Source organism: Aquarana catesbeiana, linkage group LG09 (genome assembly GCF_042186555.1).
Source record: "Aquarana catesbeiana isolate 2022-GZ linkage group LG09, ASM4218655v1, whole genome shotgun sequence".
In the NCBI taxonomy this organism is placed as follows: domain Eukaryota; kingdom Metazoa; phylum Chordata; class Amphibia; order Anura; family Ranidae; genus Aquarana; species Aquarana catesbeiana.
The window spans coordinates 312,041,541-312,060,753 of record NC_133332.1 but is presented as its reverse complement, the minus strand read 5'-3'; positions in this window follow the sequence as shown (position 1 = coordinate 312,060,753).

Genomic DNA, 19,213 nt, shown 5'->3' with positions numbered 1-19,213 from the left:
GAGTGAGATCGGTATACGATCCGCAGAGTGGGTGATCCTTATGGGGTTTAGGAATGAGGACAATTAGCGCCTCTGACAACTGATGGTGGCAACTGTCCCGTTTTCATAGCATAGTTATATACCCTGAGTAGGTGAGGTATTAGTAGATCTCTGAATTGCATATACCACTCAATAGGGAATCCATCCAATCCTGGCGTTTTATTCCTGGCAAAGGATTGTATGGCTTCCCCAATTTCCTCAGCTGTCAGAGGATCATCTAAGAGTGAAGCCTGTTGGTCCTGAAGTTTTGGAAGCGAGATTTCAGATAAGTAGTCATCCAATTCCACAACTGTGTAGTGAGCTCTAGTAGCGTATAATGAAGAATAAAATGTGACAAAAGCGTCCATTATCTCCTTGTTTTGTTCTACCACTACTCCCTCTGAGTTTGTCACCCAACTCGAAGAGTCGCTGGTTCTGATACAGCAGCTTCTTCTGGGTACGCTCCAGAAGTACCAGGTCCAGTTCTCTAGCCCTGTGCTTCCAGGCAGCGTATGTCTAAGGGGTGGGGGTCACAGAATAAGCAGCTTCTGCCTCCCTAAGATCCCCTTTCACGTCCATCAGTCTGGACTGAGATGCCTTACGGACCTGCCCAATTGCTGCAGCAAAAACGCCGTGTGTGGTGGCCTTAAAAGCATCCCAAACCACCGGGACAGAGGCACTCTGCCGGTTAGTTACCCAGTAGGATTTCATTACGGCCACACTCTGATCCACAACTGCCTGATCAGCCAGCCACAATGGGCTCAATCACCATACCCGATAGAAGGAGGGGGTGCCCAGGGCGAGGTCCACCAGCAAAGGAGAATGATCAGACACCGCCCTAGGAAGGTATTTGACCTCGGTCACCATAGTGAGCAGATCCGACGAGACCAGACACAGATCAATCCGAGGCAGAGTGCCATGTGATTCAGACTGACTCGAGTACTCTCTCCCATCCGCATACTTCCACCTCCAGGCCTCCACTAGATCAAATTGAGTCAGAAAAGAATTTAATGGTGTGGGGGGTTGTGTAACACATCTAAACCTGTCGATGGAGTTATCAAGTACCGTGTTATAGTCACCCACTATTAATAAAGGGCCCTCTGCTATTGCCAATATGGAGCTCATTACCCGTTCAAAGAATGATCTAGTGAAGGGTGGTGGAGCATATAGACTAGTCACTGTGTAGGGCTTACCCAAGAGTTCAAGCACAACAATTACAAAGCAACCATTAGGATCAAGTTTGATGTGTTTAATACTGATAGGTGCTGATTTAGCTATGAGGAAGGATGTGCCCCTGGCATATGTGGAGTATGTGGAATGAATAGCGTATGCAGTTTTCGCTCTCTTTAGGGCCATGACCCTAGATCCATGGAGGTGGGTTTCCTGGAGGAGGATATTCAAACATTAGTGATGGTTTCACCTTGGGGTTAAGCCCCCAAACATTCCAGGAAACTAAGCGTAGTCTAGACATGAGTATGGATTAAGTATGACTAGTGAAACCCATTTCCCAGAACCCGCTGGAAACAACCTTAGCATGAAGTCCAGCGCGCCATGAGAAGTGTATAAGAGTGTGAGTAAACCAGACATGTGAGACAACAGCATGTCATTTAGGGATAGCAGCCGTATACCAGAAAGGTCTGCCTGACCGTTAGTCAGATGCAGAGGAAAAGCAACAACAACAGAAGAAACCATAAAAAAAAGTCCCCCAAAATCCCAACCCTCCCGGTTCCCAAACCCAAACATATGAGAGCTTTGTTCCCAAAACCAAAAATGCAAGGCAGGAGGACTATGGCACAGACCCTGAGGAGAGTGCAAAGGTCAATAGCCACGGGCTTCCATCCGTGTATGTCCGCACAATACAAATATATGTAGTAACCCTGAGTCTGGAAACGACAAGGTCAAAAATAACAAGAGAGAACGATCAAATAGGAAACAGGAGCATGGTGATAACAGTCATCCAGGATAAGTGATGGGTATACATTCTATAGCAGAGGATTAAGGCTTAATATCCCATAGCAACTGTAAAGAGATGGGGGGGGGGGTGAGGAGATCATAAGAACTAAAGCATCCTGGCTTTCTCCCACCCCCCCTTAGCCTTTTTTTAGGAGGAGATGGTGTATACCAAAGGTGTCACAATATGCAATAGAGAGAATAAATCTTCAGCGTGGAGGAGATCTCCGGTTTTGGTTCCTGCGTTCCGGATGCTCCAGGGTGTCCACCCAGTGGGACGCCTTCTTGGGATCCGTAAAGAAGTAGGCCTTGCCCTGGCAAATGATCCGTTAGTGTGTAAGATACAGCATGCCCTAGGGTGGATGAAGCTCTCGCAGCCTGCGTTTAATGGCCAAAAAGGTAACCCTTTGCTTTTGTGTTGCTACCAAGAAGTCAGGAAAAATAGTAATTCCACTACCATTGAAGGAGACTTTGCCCTTTTCCCGAGCAGCTCTGAGAACAGCTTCCCTGTCCCTGAAGTGAAGTCATTTAGTAATCATGGCACGTGGCGGGGCCCCAGGTGGCAGGGGGAGCAGGGGGATTCTATGCACCCGTTCAATAGCGAATAAGGGTGAGAAGGTAGAGGCGCCAAACATGGTGGGCAGCCATCTTTCCATGAATATCTCCGGCGTTTTGCCCTCAGCCCCTTCTGGGAACCCCAGGAAGCGTAAATTGTTCCTCCTTAAATGGTCCTCCATGTCTGTGAGCTTATCAGTAGTATAATCATGGGCTTAGGGCAGCTCCCTGACAGCGCCCTGCAAGGGACGTGTCTCATCTTCAAGTGCACCAATGCGTTGTTCAGCATTTGTCACTCTGTGACGGAGGGTATGGACATCATGCTTCAGAAAGGACAAGTCTGTCTTAATAGAGTCCATTTGTGTAGTGAGTGAGGCATGACTGTGCTGGATGGCTTCCATAATCTGAGTCAGGGATGGTTCTGCAGGGACTGCGCCAGCAATGCCTACACTAGGGGTATCAGGGTTAGTGTCCTCAGCAGGGGAGAATAAGAGAGGGTCCTCTGGGCTCAGAGTAGGGAGGGGACCGCTGTGACTCACCCTTCCCCGAAAGCTGCTTCCACACTGTGGATGAGGAGGATGGCTGGTGTGTGTTTGCAGCATGCTGGCCGGCGCCATCTTGCCTTGGTCTGCATGGTGGCAATGGCGGCACGAATCCTGCTCCCTGGAAGCTGTGGGGACAGATGGGACCCCTGTATGGCGAACGGGTCTGCAGGATCGATGCAGGATCTGTGCGGCACGGACAGAGCTCAGGCTAAGCACGTCCTCACATCCCGGTCGTTGACCACGCCCCTCCTTTGAATGTTTGGTATTTTATCTGTGCACTGCTGTACTATCTATATAACATTGTATATTATATATAGTTCCTTTAGATTAGGAAGAAAAAAAAATCTTGCTTGACTTATACAAGGATGGTAATGAACAACACCAACAAACTGAGAGATCCAGCTTTTGAGACCCAGCTTCTAGAGATCCAGCTTCTATAAACCCAGCTTCTAGAGACCCAGCTTCTAGAGGTCTAGCTTCTAGACACCCAGCTTCTAGAGTCCCAGCTTCTAGAGACCCAGCTTCTAGAGATCCAGCTTCTAGAGACCCAGCTGCTAGAGATCCAGCTTCTAGAGACCCAGCTTCTAGAGATCCAGCTTTTAGAGATCCAGCTTCTAGAGACCCAGTTTCAAGAGATCTAGCTTCTAGAGATCAAGCTTCTAGAGGTCCAGCTTCTAGAGACTCAGCTTCTAGAGGCCCAGCTTCTAGAAATCCAGTTTCTAGAGACCCAGCTTCTATATACTCAGCTTCTAGAGATCCAGCTTCTAGAGACCTATTTTCTAGAGACCCAGCTTCTAGAGATCCAGCTTCTAGAGACAGCTTCTAGAGACCCAGCTTCTAGAGATCCTGTTTCTAGAGATCCAGCTTCTAGAGATCCAGTTTCAAGAGACCCAACTTCTAAAGACCCAGCTTCTAGAGATCCAGCTTCTGGAGATCCAGACACAGGGTACATCACCACACTGGACTCATCATCAGTGTTATGACCCTAAACTGAGAAAGTAGCAATTTAAAGCTCCGAAATTCATTTTTTGGTGAAAACTAGAAATGCGATGTTCGTTAAACCCCATGACTCTGGCCTATTCTTAGACATGACAACGGGCACCTCTGCCGATCAGACCAGCAGACTCCTTCTGAACTCACAGATTTCATAAACTGACCTGAAAACCCTGCTTGGGACCAAGTATCAGGAACTCCATGGCATCGAGAGGGACCACCGTTATCCTACATGGAGATCGTTTTTTCCCCATCCATGTACTTAAAGGTTGCACATTCCCACTTCCTAGGTTTACCACAGCCTCAACAGATGAAAGGCATTTATCTTTTCCTATGATTGAACCATTTTTTTTCTTTGGGACAATTTTCATTCTTGAACCAACCAACTACACTAGAAGGGCTCTTCTGCCTCCCTCTATGCAGGTTCTGCTAGCATTGTCATAGACTTCTATGGAGGCTTTGGAGATGATGAAGTGGTTGAAGCAAGTGTAAACAAGCCCTAAGAGCTCTCCTGCCTCCATCTCCCCTATTCTGATTGACACCCCGAGCTCTACCAGTGACCAATGGCCAGTCCTTTTGCAGACTCCTTCTGAACGCACAAATTTAGATGATAAGTCCACTTTAAGACCACAGGTATCACAAATCCTTTAATCTTGCTGTCCCATCAAACAACCTGATAACCCAGCTTAGGACCCAAGATTGGGAATCCTGTGGCATCAAGAGCAACCACTCTCATCCTACGTGGAGATAGATTTTTCTAGTGACCACTGGCCTGTCTTTTTGCAAATTCCTTCTGAACTCACAAATTTAGGTGATGAGTCCACTCTAAGGCGACCAATAGCCCACGACCAATAGCCCTTGATGTCTGTCTAAAATGAGTCAAGGAACTGGCGGTAAAACTTTTTCTTTGGTTCACTTCTTCTTCAAACGTTCAAATGTTAATTCCCACCCTGTCTCGCATGTTATCTATTGACTCATTTAATTCATAATAAATGCATTCCTTCCCGTTTTCCCACCCCGACCTTCTGTAGAAGGGTTCAGAAAGCTCACCTGCTTCCCTCTCTTCTATTTTGGTGGACACCCCGAGCTGTACGACTGACCACTGGCCAGTCCTTTTTTAGACTCCTTCTAAACTTACAAATTTAGTTGATGAGTCCACTTTAAGATTACGGGTAGACAAAATCTGTTCATCTTGATGTCCGATCAAACAACCCAATAACCCTGCTTAGGACCCAGGATTGGGAACTCCATGGCGTTGAGAGCAACCACCACTAATCCTATGTTGAGACAGGCTTTTATTGGTGACACACTGACCAGTCCTTTTGCAGACTCCTTCTGAACCCACAAATTTAGTTGATAAGTCCACTTTAAGTACCCTAAATCCTTTCATCTTGATGTCTGTCTCTAATGAGTCAAGGAACTGGCGGTAAAACTTTTTCTTTTGTTCAGCCGCACTTCTTCTTCAACTGCTAATTCCCACCCCGTCTCGCCCGTTATCTATTGACTCATTTAATTCATAATACATGCATTCCTTCCCGTTTTCCCACCCCGACCTTCTGTAGAAGGGTTCAGAAAGCTAATTGCAGAATTTTTAGCTGAATGTCAACTCTACCTTTACATCTAAATGTTTTAACTAGCATGTCTGTTCTCTAGGTGACCTTTTAAAAACTGATTACTGGGCACATTGACATTTCAATTTTGACATTACTGACTTTTAGGCCTTCAGCATTCTGTAAAACTTGTAATGTATCCAAGATACTTGGCAGCAACATACAAGGTTGAGGTACATGAGCGGAATACCACCTACACAGAAAGCAATGTAGAAGTCCGTCCTGACAACTAACCCTGTGTACTCTGGGCTCTCTCTGCTTAGGAATGTAAGCATAGCGCCAAGATTGTCTTATTACACATTCCTTAGATCCATTTCATATTAAAGATGAAGTTTCACTTTCTGTTATTTTCCTTGCCTTGGTTCCTCCATTTCATGCTAATTAAATAAAAAAACGTTCTGTTTTTATTACTTACCTTATTTTAGTGATGGCATAACCGGATCTCTAGAGGAGTGGGGGTTCCTAGGCAGGCTGTATGACCATGTAGACCACTACATGTGATGCACAGGTACCGAATTGAGGGGAAAAAAAGGGAAAATGCATTAAAAATGCACCAGAATGCATCAAAAACATGTGCAAACGTGCATGTAGAAACACATCTGGACTGCATAAATTGTGATGTGAACCAGCCCTGATTCTGAATGGGAGGGTCTGGTTCATTATAATCACCTGGTGCACTCTCAGTATTCTGATGAGAAAAGCTGGAGGGTCTGCATCTTTTTAGAGGTATTTAACTCTTGAGGAATATCTCACCAAAACTGAAATTCCTATTGAAGAGGATGCCTAAAATCTGGCTTGTATCTTAATGCAAAATAATTCTGAATGGGAGGGTCCGGTTCAATATAATTACCTGACGTACTTTTACTGTTTTAATAAAGAAAGTTGCAGGGTCTGCCTCCATTTAGTGGTATTTAACCCTTGGGGAGTATCTTACCAAAGCTGAAATTTCTATTGCAGGGGGTTCCTAAAATCTAACTTGTATCTTAGTGCAGACTGATTCTGAATGGGAGGGTCTGGCTCATTCTAATCACCTGGTACACTCTTAGTATTGTGATGAGAAAATCTGCAGGGTCTGCATTCTTTTAGAAGTTTTTAACCCTTGGGGAGTAAATTCATCAAAACTGAAATTCCTATTACAGAGGATGACTAAAATACTACTTGTATCTTAGTGCAGACTTCTGGAATCAATGAGCCAATCACACAAGCAAGAAAATTACAGGCAGGTCATTTTTAATAGCATTAAATTACAATATTATATATATATATATATATATATATATATATATATATATATATATATATATATATATATATATATATATATTTAATATATATATATATATATATATATATATATATATATATATATATATATATATATAAATATATATATATATATTATATATATATATACATAAACACACACACACACATTTACATTTATTTATTTATATTAAATAAATAAATAATCCCGAGCCCGGGATCTCCATGGCAGGTGCCGGCGGGTAGAGGGGAAGGAGAAGAGCGGATACACGTCCCCTTCTTCTTGTGACCCCGAAAGCGACGTCTCAGAAGTCACTTCCGGGTCACTTCCGGGTCAAGCTCTCCGTGTCCCCAAAAATTTGAGTAATTTATTGCATTTGTTTGCCCTAAAATTCACGTTAGTGTGTTTATTACTGAAAGTTTGAGTTTTCTAGACCTTTGCGGTAATACCGTGTGACATAAAAAAATGACAACTACCATTATACTATTTTCTAGGATGTCTGCTTTCAGAAAATATATATTTGTGGGTTTTGTGTAATCTTCAGGCCTAAAATTTTTTTAAACATGTGTGCAAAAAAAACGTAAAAACGGCTCTCGCAGCCAAAGGGTTCATGTCTAAACTGCTGGCAACAGTAGAGAGTACACCCCTAAGTGAAAATGTCCAAATTGGGCCCAATTAGCCATTTTCCCTCCCCGGTGTCATGTGACTCGTTAGTGTTACAAGGTCTCAGGTGTGAATGGGGAGCAGGTGTGTTAAATTTGGTGTTATCGCTCTCACTCTCTCATACTGGTCACTGGAAGTTCAACATGGCACCTCATGGCAAAGAACTCTCTGAGGGTCTGAAAAAAAGAATTGTTGCTCTACATAAAGATGGCCTAGGCTATAAGAAGATTGCCAAGACCCTGAAACTGAGCTGCAGCACGGTGTCCAAGACCATGCAGCGGTATGACAGGACAGGTTCCACTCAGAACAGGCCTCGTCATGGTCGACCAATGAAGTTGAGGTCACGTGCTCAGCGTCATATCCAGAGGTTGTCTTTGAGAAATAGACATATGAGTGCTGCCAGCATTGCTGCAGAGGTTGAAGGGGTGGGGGGTCAGCCTGTTAGTGATCAGACCATACGCCGCACACTGCATCAAATTGGTCTGCATGGCTGTCGTCTCAGAAGGAAGCCTCTTCTAAAGATGATGCACAAGGAAGCCGCAAACAGTTTGCTGAAGACAAGCAGACTAAGGACATGGATTACTGGAACCATGTCCTGTGGTCTGATGAGACCAAGATAAACTTATTTGGTTTAGATGGTGACAAGCGTGTGTGGGGGCAACCAGGTGAGGAGTACAAAGACAAGTGTGTCTTGTCTACAGTCAAGCATGGTGGTGGGAGTGTCATGGTCTGGGGCTGCATGAGTGCTGCCGGCACTGGGGAGCTACAGATCATTGAGGGAACCATAAATGGCAACATGTACTGTGACATACTGAAGCAGAGCATGATCCCCTCCCTTCAGAGACTGGGCCGCAGGGCAGTATTCCAACATGATAACCACCCCAAACACACCTCCAAGATGACCACTGCCTTGCTAAAGAGATTGAGGGTAAAGGTGATAGACTGGCCAAGCATGTCTCCAGACCTAAACCCTATTGATCATCTGTGGGACATCCTCAAATGGAAGGTGGAGGAGCGCAAGGTCTCTAACATTCACCAGCTCTGTGATGTCATCATGGAGGAGTGGAAGAGGACTCCAGTGACAACCTGTGAAGCTCTGGTGACCTCCATGCCCAAGAGGGTTAAGGCAGTGCTGGAAAATAATGGTGGCCACACAAAATATTGACACTTTGGGCCCAATTTGGAGATTTTCACTTAGGGGTGTACTGACTTTTGTTGCCAGCGGTTTAGACATTAATGGCTGTGTGTTGAGTTATTTTGAGGGGACAGCAAATTTACACTGTTATACAAGCTGTACACTCACTACTTTACATTGTAGACAAGTGTCATTTCTTCAGTGTTGTCACATGAAAAGATAGAAGAAAAGATTTACAAAAATGTGAGGGGTGTACTCACTTCTGTGAGATACTATATATATATATATATATATATATATATATATATATATATATATATATATATATATATATATATATATATATATATATATATATCAAATCATTTTTTCCAATGTTTATTTTTTACACAAAAGTCGAGTTATCCTTCAAGTAGTTTGCAGTATGTGGGACAAGAAATCTCGATCGGGATACATGTAAATGATCCACCTTGATATTTTAAGAAGGAACCCAATTTCCACCGTCTCCAAGGATTAGCCGTTCTTAGGGAAATGTTAAGTTCCTATATATAAACCAGGGAATATTTCCTCTCCATGGGGATTGTTGAAATGGTTTTACTGTGCGTGTAGGCACCACAAGGTACATCCTATAATCTCCAAGGAATCTTTTTGATCCACTTAATTTCCAAAATAGCCTATGATTTCTGGAAATAGAGAAATGCGAATGGAAATATGCAATATATAAAAGTATATTCAAATATCTCATAAAGGCTGGATACTGCGTATATCAATGTGGCGCTCAATAGTTCTAAAAGAGGTCTTTGTAATGAAGAGAAATAGAAGAAATATTTTATTATTAATATTATTACTCTACAGGAGTTATATTATTATTATTATTCAGGATTTATATAATTATTATTATACAGGAGTTTAATTATTATTAATATTATTATTATACAGGAGTTATATTAATATTATTATTATTCAGGATTGTAATTATTATTATTATTACTACTATACAGGGGTTATGTTATTAATATTATTATTATTCAGGATTTATATAGTGCCAACAATCTTACAATATTAACACAGTGCATTTACAATACAAGGTTAGGAGGGCCCTGCCCTGCTCATAAGAGCTTCCGTTCTAATAGGGTGAGTCAAGTGGTATTAACAGCGAGGGATGAGCTGATGGAAGAACCGATGAATTTGTTAGGTAGAGGAAAGAGATGAATTTTCAGGGATCTCCCAAAGGTAGCCAAAGTAGAGTATAGCTTGACAGATTGAGGTAAAGAGTTCCAAAGGATGGGGGAAGCTCTGAGGAGGTCCTGGCGATGAGCATGGGAGGAGGAGACGAGGGAGCTTGAGAGAAGGAGGTCTTGGGAGGTATGGAGAGGACGGTTTTGGGGATATTTGGAGACAAGATTGGTGATGTAGCTCGGGGCAGAGTTGTGGATGGATTTGTAAGTTGTTGTTAGTATTTTGAATTTAATTTGTTGGGCAATCGGAAGCCAGTGTCGGGATTGGCAGAGAGGGGAAGCGGACAATGAGTAGCTGGTAAGGTAGATGGCAGCAGCATTCATGATAGAACTGAAGGGTGTATAGCCTATGGAGAGGTAGGCCTATGAGAATCTATGCAGGTCTGGCACGGGGGGGCAGGAGAAACTGATGCCCTGCATGCAGTTTCTTTATGAGATGGGGGGTGTCCATAGAGTAGATTTAACTAAGCTGAGAGCCTGCCCTCACCCCATTCATCCTTTAATGACCCTGCCTCTTGCCTGGAGGCTGTAGTACCTGACAGGAGGAGCCAGAGCAGAGATGTCTCCAGTGGTGAGGTCTTTCGTCTGAACCAATGGTGTACTTGGGGGGGGGGGGGTCAGGTCCACACTGGGTACCGGCACGCCCAGGACAAAAGTCCAATAAATTCCAGTCCAAAGTCCAAATAAATGAAGAGTCAGCAACTGGGGGGGTGGGGCAGGAGGGGCAGCTATCCTGGGTGCAGTTTCTCTATGAGACAACAGCCCATAGCGTATATTCAACCAAGCTGGGAGCCCCCCCCTCACCCCTTTCCTCCTTTACTAACCCCACCCCGTTGCCTGGGGGCTGCTCTACCTGACAGCAGGAGCACAAGCAGAGGAGCAGTGATGTCTCTGGTGGTGAGGTCTATTGTCTGCACCAATGGCGTACCTAGGGGGGACAGGTCTGCAATGGAAACTGCCACTTCAGGGACAAAAGTCCAATAAATCCTATGCAGTGTCAGGATAAGTGACCTACCCTGCTGTCTTGGGCTGCCCTACCTGACTGGAGGAGCCTCAGCAGAGGAGCAGTGATGTCTCCGGTGATGAGGTCTACTCTATGGGCTGCTGCCTTGCAGCACCAGGTGGGTGTCTTTGTGTGTTGAGGGGGGGGTGCCGCATTGCATCAGCCCATAGAGTATATTCAACCAAGCTTAGAGCCTGCCTTCGCCTTCACAATTCCATTCTTTAGTGACCCACCCTGCTGGAGCCCAAGAAGAGGGGCAGTGATGTCTACAGTGGTGAGGTCTATTTTGTACACCAATAGCATACTTAGGGGGGACAAGTCCACACTGGGTACTGGCACTCCCGGGTCAAAGGTCCAATAAAGGTCCAATAAATCCTATGCATAGTTAGGACTAGAGGGGCAGGAGGGGTAGCTACCCTGGGTGCAGTTTCTTCATATGTTGGGGGGGGGGTGCCGCAACCAAGGGCACCAAGATGAGAGTCCTCCCTCACCCCTTTCATCCTTTACCGACCTTCCCTGTTGCCGGGGGGCTGTCCTACCTGACAGGAGGAACCAGGATCAGAGGACCAGTGTGTCTCTGGTGTGATGAGGTCTGTTGTCTGTACCAATGGCGTACTTAGGGGGGACAGGTCCACACCAGGTGCCAGCACTCTGGAGGTGTCGGCCTAACATTTTTTTTTTTTTGCACCTTGCAACTGATTGGCAGACAGAAGCAGCACTGTAGTCTTAGTACCATAAGTCTCAGCTGCAGAAGACAATCAGGGGCATCTGCATCAGGTTGATGGGGGGGGGGACACTATTTGGCATTTTTGCCCTGGGCACTTTGCGGCCTTGTGTCCACACTGATCCTACGACTCTACCAGTCTGCAGACAAGATAAAGTTGGTTGGTTTGTTCAAACAATGGATTATTGCCTGTTGGCTGCCACAGGCTAATACACTTGGCTCACTTAGAACACTATTATTACTTTTCAATGAAACACAAGACGATACCTGTCAGTTATGTAAAGGGTTTACACCTTTCACTCATTCCACTCCTTTCTTCTGTCATGCATCTCTTTAGGGCTTTTGGCTTTTGTACGTTGGCGTTCTTATGAACACATAACACAATTGAAAAGAGGAAGTAGAGTGTGCTTCACTGTCTATTGTCACAAGAAGTATCAGTGATCCCACTCAGAGTTTCGGAACATTTAACAATGCCGGTATTTCCTGTAACTATCAGATTATCAAGAGGAAACAAAACAGGCAAAGAGGGGAATAACATGTAATGTTCATATTGGAAGGCTCGTTAAGCTTTAATAAAAGAGAGCCTTGGATGATGGGAGCGTGGCATGAGTTAAGGGTAGAGATGAGATTCAGGTTGGTGGTGGATCCAGCTTGTTAAATATTCACAGTCCCGGCAAATTAATTTGCATTCTTCCCACTGACCATCAATATAAGGAGCATTCTTCCCATTGATCACCAATGTAAGGAGCATTCTTCCCACTGATCACCAATGTAAGGAATATTCTTCTCACTGATCACCAATGTAAGGAACATTCTTCTCACTGATCACCAATGTAAGGAACATTCTTCTCACTGATCACCAATGTAAGGAACGTTCTTCTCACTGATCACCAATGTAAGGAACATTCTTCTCACTGATCACCAATGTAAGGAACATTCTTCTCACTGATCACCAATGTAAGGAACATTCTTCTCACTGATCACCAATGTAAGGAACATTCTTCTCACTGATCACCAATGTAAGGAACATTCTTCCCACTGATCACCAATGTAAGGAACATTCTTCTCACTGATCACCAATGTAAGGAACATTCTTCTCACTGATCACCAATGTAAGGAACATTCTTCCCGCTGATCACCAATGTAAGGAACATTCTTCTCACTGATCACCAATGTAAGGAACATTCTTCTCACTGACCACCAATGTAAGGAACATTCTTCCCACTGATCACCAATGTAAGGAACATTCTTCTCACTGATCACCAATGTAAGGAACATTCTTCTCACTGATCACCAATGTAAGGAACATTCTTCTCACTGATCACCAATGTAAGGAACATTCTTCCCACTGACCACCAATGCATAGAGCATTCTTCCCACTGACCACCAATGTAAGGGGTATTCTTCTCAGTGACCACCAATGTAAGGAACATTCTTCCCACTGATCACCAATGCAAGGAACATTCTTCTCACTGACCACCAATGTAAGGAACATTCTTCTCACTGATCACCAATGTAAGGAACATTCTTCCCACTGACCACCAATGTAAGGAACATTCTTCCCACTGATCACCAATGTAAGGGGTATTCTTCTCACTGATCACCAATGTAAGGAACATTCTTCCCACTGATCACCAATGTAAGGAGCATTCTTCCCACTGACCACCAATGCATAGAGCATTCTTCCCACTGACCACCAATGTAAGGGGTATTCTTCTCACTGACCACCAATGTAAGGAACATTCTTCCCACTGATCACCAATGCAAGGAACATTCTTCTCACTGACCACCAATGTAAGGAACATTCTTCTCACTGATCACCAATGTAAGGAACATTCTTCCCACTGACCACCAATGTAAGGAACATTCTTCCCACTGATCACCAATGTAAGGGGTATTCTTCTCACTGATCACCAATGTAAGGAACATTCTTCCCACTGACCACCAATGTAAGGAACATTCTTCCCACTGATCACCAATGTAAGGGGCATTCTTCCCACTGACCACCAATGTAAGGAACATTCTTCCCACTGACCAACAATGTAAGGAACATTCTTCCCACTGATCACCAATGTAAGGAACATTCTTCTCACTGACCACCAATGTAAGGAACATTCTTCTCACTGATCACCAATGTAAGGAACATTCTTCCCACTGACCACCAATGTAAGGGGTATTCTTCTCACTGATCACCAATGTAAGGAACATTCTTCCCACTGACCACCAATGTAAGGGACATTCTTCCCACTGACCACCAATGTAAGGGGCATTCTTCTAACTGACCACCAATGTAAGGAACATTCTTCCCACTGATCACCAATGTGAGGAACATTCTTCTCACTGATCACCAATGTAAGGAACATTCTTCTCACTGATCACCAATGTAAGGAACATTCTTCTCACTGATCACCAATGTAAGGAACATTCTTCCCACTGATCACCAATGTAAGGAACATTCTTCCCACTGACCACGAATGTAAGGAACATTCTTCCCACTGATCACCAATGTAAGGGCCATTCTTCCCACTGACCACCAATGTAAGGGACATTCTTCCCACTGATCACCAATATAGGGGACATTCTTCCCACTGGCCACCAATATAGGGGTCATTCTTCCCACTGACCACCAATGTAAGGAACATTCTTCCAACTGACCACCAATATAAGGAACATTCTTCCCACTGATCACCAATGTAAGGGGCATTCTTCTGAGTGGCCATCAATATAACAGGCATTCTACCCACTGGTCAACAATATAGGGAGCATTCTTTTCACTGACCACCTACAGTGCCTTGAAAAAGTATTCATGCCCCTTGAAATTTTCCACATTTTGTCATGTTACAACCAAAAATATAAATGTATTTTATTGAGATTTTATTTGATAGATCAACACAAAGTGTCACATAATTGTGAAGTGGAAGGAAAATTATAAATGGTTTTCAACATTTTTTACAAATAAATATGTGAAAAGTGGGGGGGGGGGCATTTGTATTCAGCCCCCTTTACTCTGATACCCCTGATAAAATCTAGAGCAACCAATTGCCTTCAGAAGCCACCTAATTAGTAAATAGAGTCCACCTGTGTGTCATTTAATCTCAGTATAATTACAGCTGTTCTGTGAAGCCTTCGGAGTTTTTTTAGAGAACATTAGTAAACAAACAGAATCACAAAGGCCAAGGGACACACCAGACAGGTCAGGGATAAAGTTGTGGAGAAGTATAAAGCAGGGTTAGGTTATAAAAAAATCTCCCAAGCTTTGAACATCTCACGGAGCTCTGTTCAATCCATCATCGGAAAATGGAAAGAGTATGGGACAACTGCAAACCTACCAAGACATGGCAGTCCACCTAAACTGACATAACACAATTGAAAAGAGGAAGTAGAGTGTGCTTCAATGTCTATTGTCACAAGAAGTATCAGTGATCCCACTCAGAGTTTCGGAACATTTAACAATGCCGGTATTTCCTGTAACTATCAGATTATCAAGAGGAAACAAAACAGGCAAAGAGGGGAATAACATGTGATGTTCATATTGGAAGGCTCGTTAAGCTTTAATAAAAGAGAGCCTTGGATGATGGGAGCGTGGCATGAGTTAAGGGTAGAGATGAGATTCAGGTTGGTGGTGGATCCAGCTTGTTAAATATTCACAGTCCCGGCAAATTAATTTGCATTCTTCCCACTGACAATCAATATAAGGAGCATTCTTCCCACTGATCACCAATGTAATCTTCTCACTGACCACCAATGTAAGGAACATTCTTCCCACTGATCACCAATGTAAGGAACATTCTTCTCACTGACCACCAATGTAAGGAACATTCTTCCCACTGATCACCAATGCAAGGGGCATTCTTCCCTCTGACCACCAATGTAAGGAACATTCTTCCCACTGATCACCAATGCAAGGGGCATTCTTCTCACTGATCACCAATGTAAGGAGCATTCTTCCCACTGACCACCAATGCATAGAGCATTCTTCCCACTGACCACCAATGTAAGGGGTATTCTTCTCACTGACCACCAATGTAAGGAACATTCTTCCCACTGACCAACAATGTAAGGAACATTCTTCTCACTGATCACCAATGTAAGGAACATTCTTCTCACTGATCACCAATGTAAGGAACATTCTTCTCACTGATCACCAATGTAAGGAACATTCTTCTCACTGATCACCAATGTAAGGAACATTCTTCTCACTGACCACCAATGTAAGGGGCATTCTTCTCACTGACCACCAATGTAAGGGACATTCTTCCCACTGACCACCAATGTAAGGGACATTCTTCCCACTGACCACCAATGTAAGGGGCATTCTTCTCACTGACCACCAATGTAAGGAACATTCTTCCCACTGATCACCAATGTAAGGAACATTCTTCCAACTGACCACCAATGTAAGGGACATTCTTCCCACTGACCACCAATGTAAGGGGCATTCTTCTCACTGACCACCAATGTAAGGAACATTCTTCCCACTGACCACCAATGTAAGGAACATTCTTCCCACTGACCACCAATGTAAGGGACATTCTTCCCACTGACCACCAATGTAAGGGGCATTCTTCTCACTGACCACCAATGTAAGGAACATTCTTCCCACTGATCACCAATGTAAGGAACATTCTTCCAACTGACCACCAATGTAAGGGACATTCTTCCCACTGACCACCAATGTAAGGGGCATTCTTCTCACTGACCACCAATGTAAGGAACATTCTTCCCACTGATCACCAATGTAAGGAACATTCTTCCCACTGATCACCAATGTAATCTTCTCACTGACCACCAATGTAAGGAACATTCTTCCCACTGATCACCAATGTAAGGAACATTCTTCCCACTGATCACCAATGTAAGGAACATTCTTCCCACTGACCACCAATGTAAGGACAATTCTTCTTACTGATCACCAATGTAAGGAACATTCTTCCCACTGACCACCAATGTAAGGGACATTCTTCCCACTGACCACCAATGTAAGGAACATTCTTCTCACTGATCACCAATGTAAGGAACATTCTTCTCACTGATCACCAATGTAAGGGACATTCTTCCCACTGATCACCAATATAGTGGGCCATTCTTCCCACTGACCACCAATGTAAGGGACATTCTTCCCACTGATCACCAATATAGGGGACATTCTTCCCACTGGCCACCAATATAGGGGTCATTCTTCCCACTGACCACCAATGTAAGGAACATTCTTCCAACTGACCACCAATATAAGGAACATTCTTCCCACTGATCACCAATGTAAGGGGCATTCTTCTGAGTGGCCATCAATATAACAGGCATTCTACCCACTGGTCAACAATATAGGGAGCATTCTTTTCACTGACCACCTACAGTGCCTTGAAAAAGTATTCATGCCCCTTGAAATTTTCCACATTTTGTCATGTTACAACCAAAAATATAAATGTATTTTATTGAGATTTTATTTGATAGATCAACACAAAGTGTCACATAATTGTGAAGTGGAAGGAAAATTATAAATGGTTTTCAACATTTTTTACAAATAAATATGTGAAAAGTGGGGGGGGGGGGGCATTTGTATTCAGCCCCCTTTACTCTGATACCCCTGATAAAATCTAGAGCAACCAATTGCCTTCAGAAGCCACCTAATTAGTAAATAGAGTCCACCTGTGTGTCATTTAATCTCAGTATAATTACAGCTGTTCTGTGAAGCCTTCGGAGTTTTTTTAGAGAACATTAGTAAACAAACAGAATCACAAAGGCCAAGGGACACACCAGACAGGTCAGGGATAAAGTTGTGGAGAAGTATAAAGCAGGGTTAGGTTATAAAAAAATCCCCCAAGCTTTGAACATCTCACGGAGCTCTGTTCAATCCATCATCAGAAAATGGAAAGAGTATGGGACAACTGCAAACCTACCAAGACATGGCCGTCCACCTAAACTGACCGGCCGGGCAAGGAGAGCATTCATCAGAGAAGAGCCAAGAGGCCCATGGTAACTCTGGAGGAGCTGCAGAGATCCACAGCTCAGGTAGGAGAATCTGTCCACAGGACAACTATTAGTCGTGTTCTCCACAAATCTGCCCTTTATGGAAGAGTGACAAGAAGAAAGACATTGGTGAAAGAAAGTCATAAGAAGTCCTGTTTGCAGTTTGTAAGTAGCCATGTGGAGGACACAGCAAGCTTGTGGAAGAAGGTGATCTGGTCAGATGAAACCAAAATTGAACTTTATGGCCTAAAAGCAAAACGCTATGTGTGGCGGAAAACTAACACTGCACATCACCCTGAACAAACCATCCCCACTGTGAAACATGGTGGTGGCAGCATCATGTGGGGATGCTTTTCTTCGGCAGGGACAGGGAAGCTGGTCAGAGTTGATGGGAAGATGGACAGAGCCAAATACAGGACAATCTTAGAAGAAAACATATTAGAATCTGCAAAAGACTTGAGACTGGGGCGGAGGTTCACCTTCCAGCAGGACAACAACCCTAAACATACAGCCAGAGCTACAATGGAATGGTTTAGATCAAAGCTTATTCATGTGTTAGAATGGCCCAGTCACAGTCCAGACCTAAATCCCATTGAGAATCTGTGGCAAGGCTTGAAAATTGCTGTTCACAGACGCTCTCCATCCAATCTGACAGAGCTTGAGATATTTTGCAAAGAAGAATGGGCAAAAATGTCCCTCTCTAGATGTGCAAAGCTGGTAGAGACATCCCCAAAAAGACTTGCAGCTGTAAATGCAGAGAAAGGAGGTTCTACAAAGTATTGACTCCGGGGGGCGCCATACAAATCCCCCCCCACCCCTCACACACACACACACACAAACACTTTTCAGATATTTATTTGTAAACTATTTGGAAAACCATTTATCATTTTCCTTCCACTTCCCAATTATGTTCCGCTTTGTGTTGGTCTATCACATAAAATCCCAATAAAATACATTTACTGTTTTGTTTGCAACATGACAAAACGTGGACAATTTCAAGGGGTATGAATACTTTTTCAAGGCACTGTATATAATCGGCATTCTTTCCACTGACCACCAATGTAAGGAGCATTCTTCCCACTGAGCATATTGTTCTCCGAAGACTACCTTGGAAAGGGAAGCTGTCTTCATTTCTTCTCTGGCCATTAATATTGTCTACTTTTTAATTTTATATATATTCTTAAAAATATTGTCATTTTGAGTAGAGAACGTTATAAAATGATCCACCATGGGTGTCAAGCTCTAGGTATTCCATATTATTTTATTGAATATTATATCTACCGTACATATTACTTCTGACATCATACTAATAAGAGAGACGTGATCATTTCTAGAGGGGGTTCCCTGAGGTTCCTGAAGGCTCCTTCGTGCATTAAGGTTGAGTAAGGTTGTCTTAGATGGAATAGTAAATATACAGCAACCACAGAATTTGCATAAAAAAAGAGGAATTATTTTAATTTGGGTTTTTTCAACAACCTACAGCTGGAATGTTCCTCGAACTCAGTCCTGTTTTATTCTCTTTCATTGAGAAACTGAAACCTTTTAGGG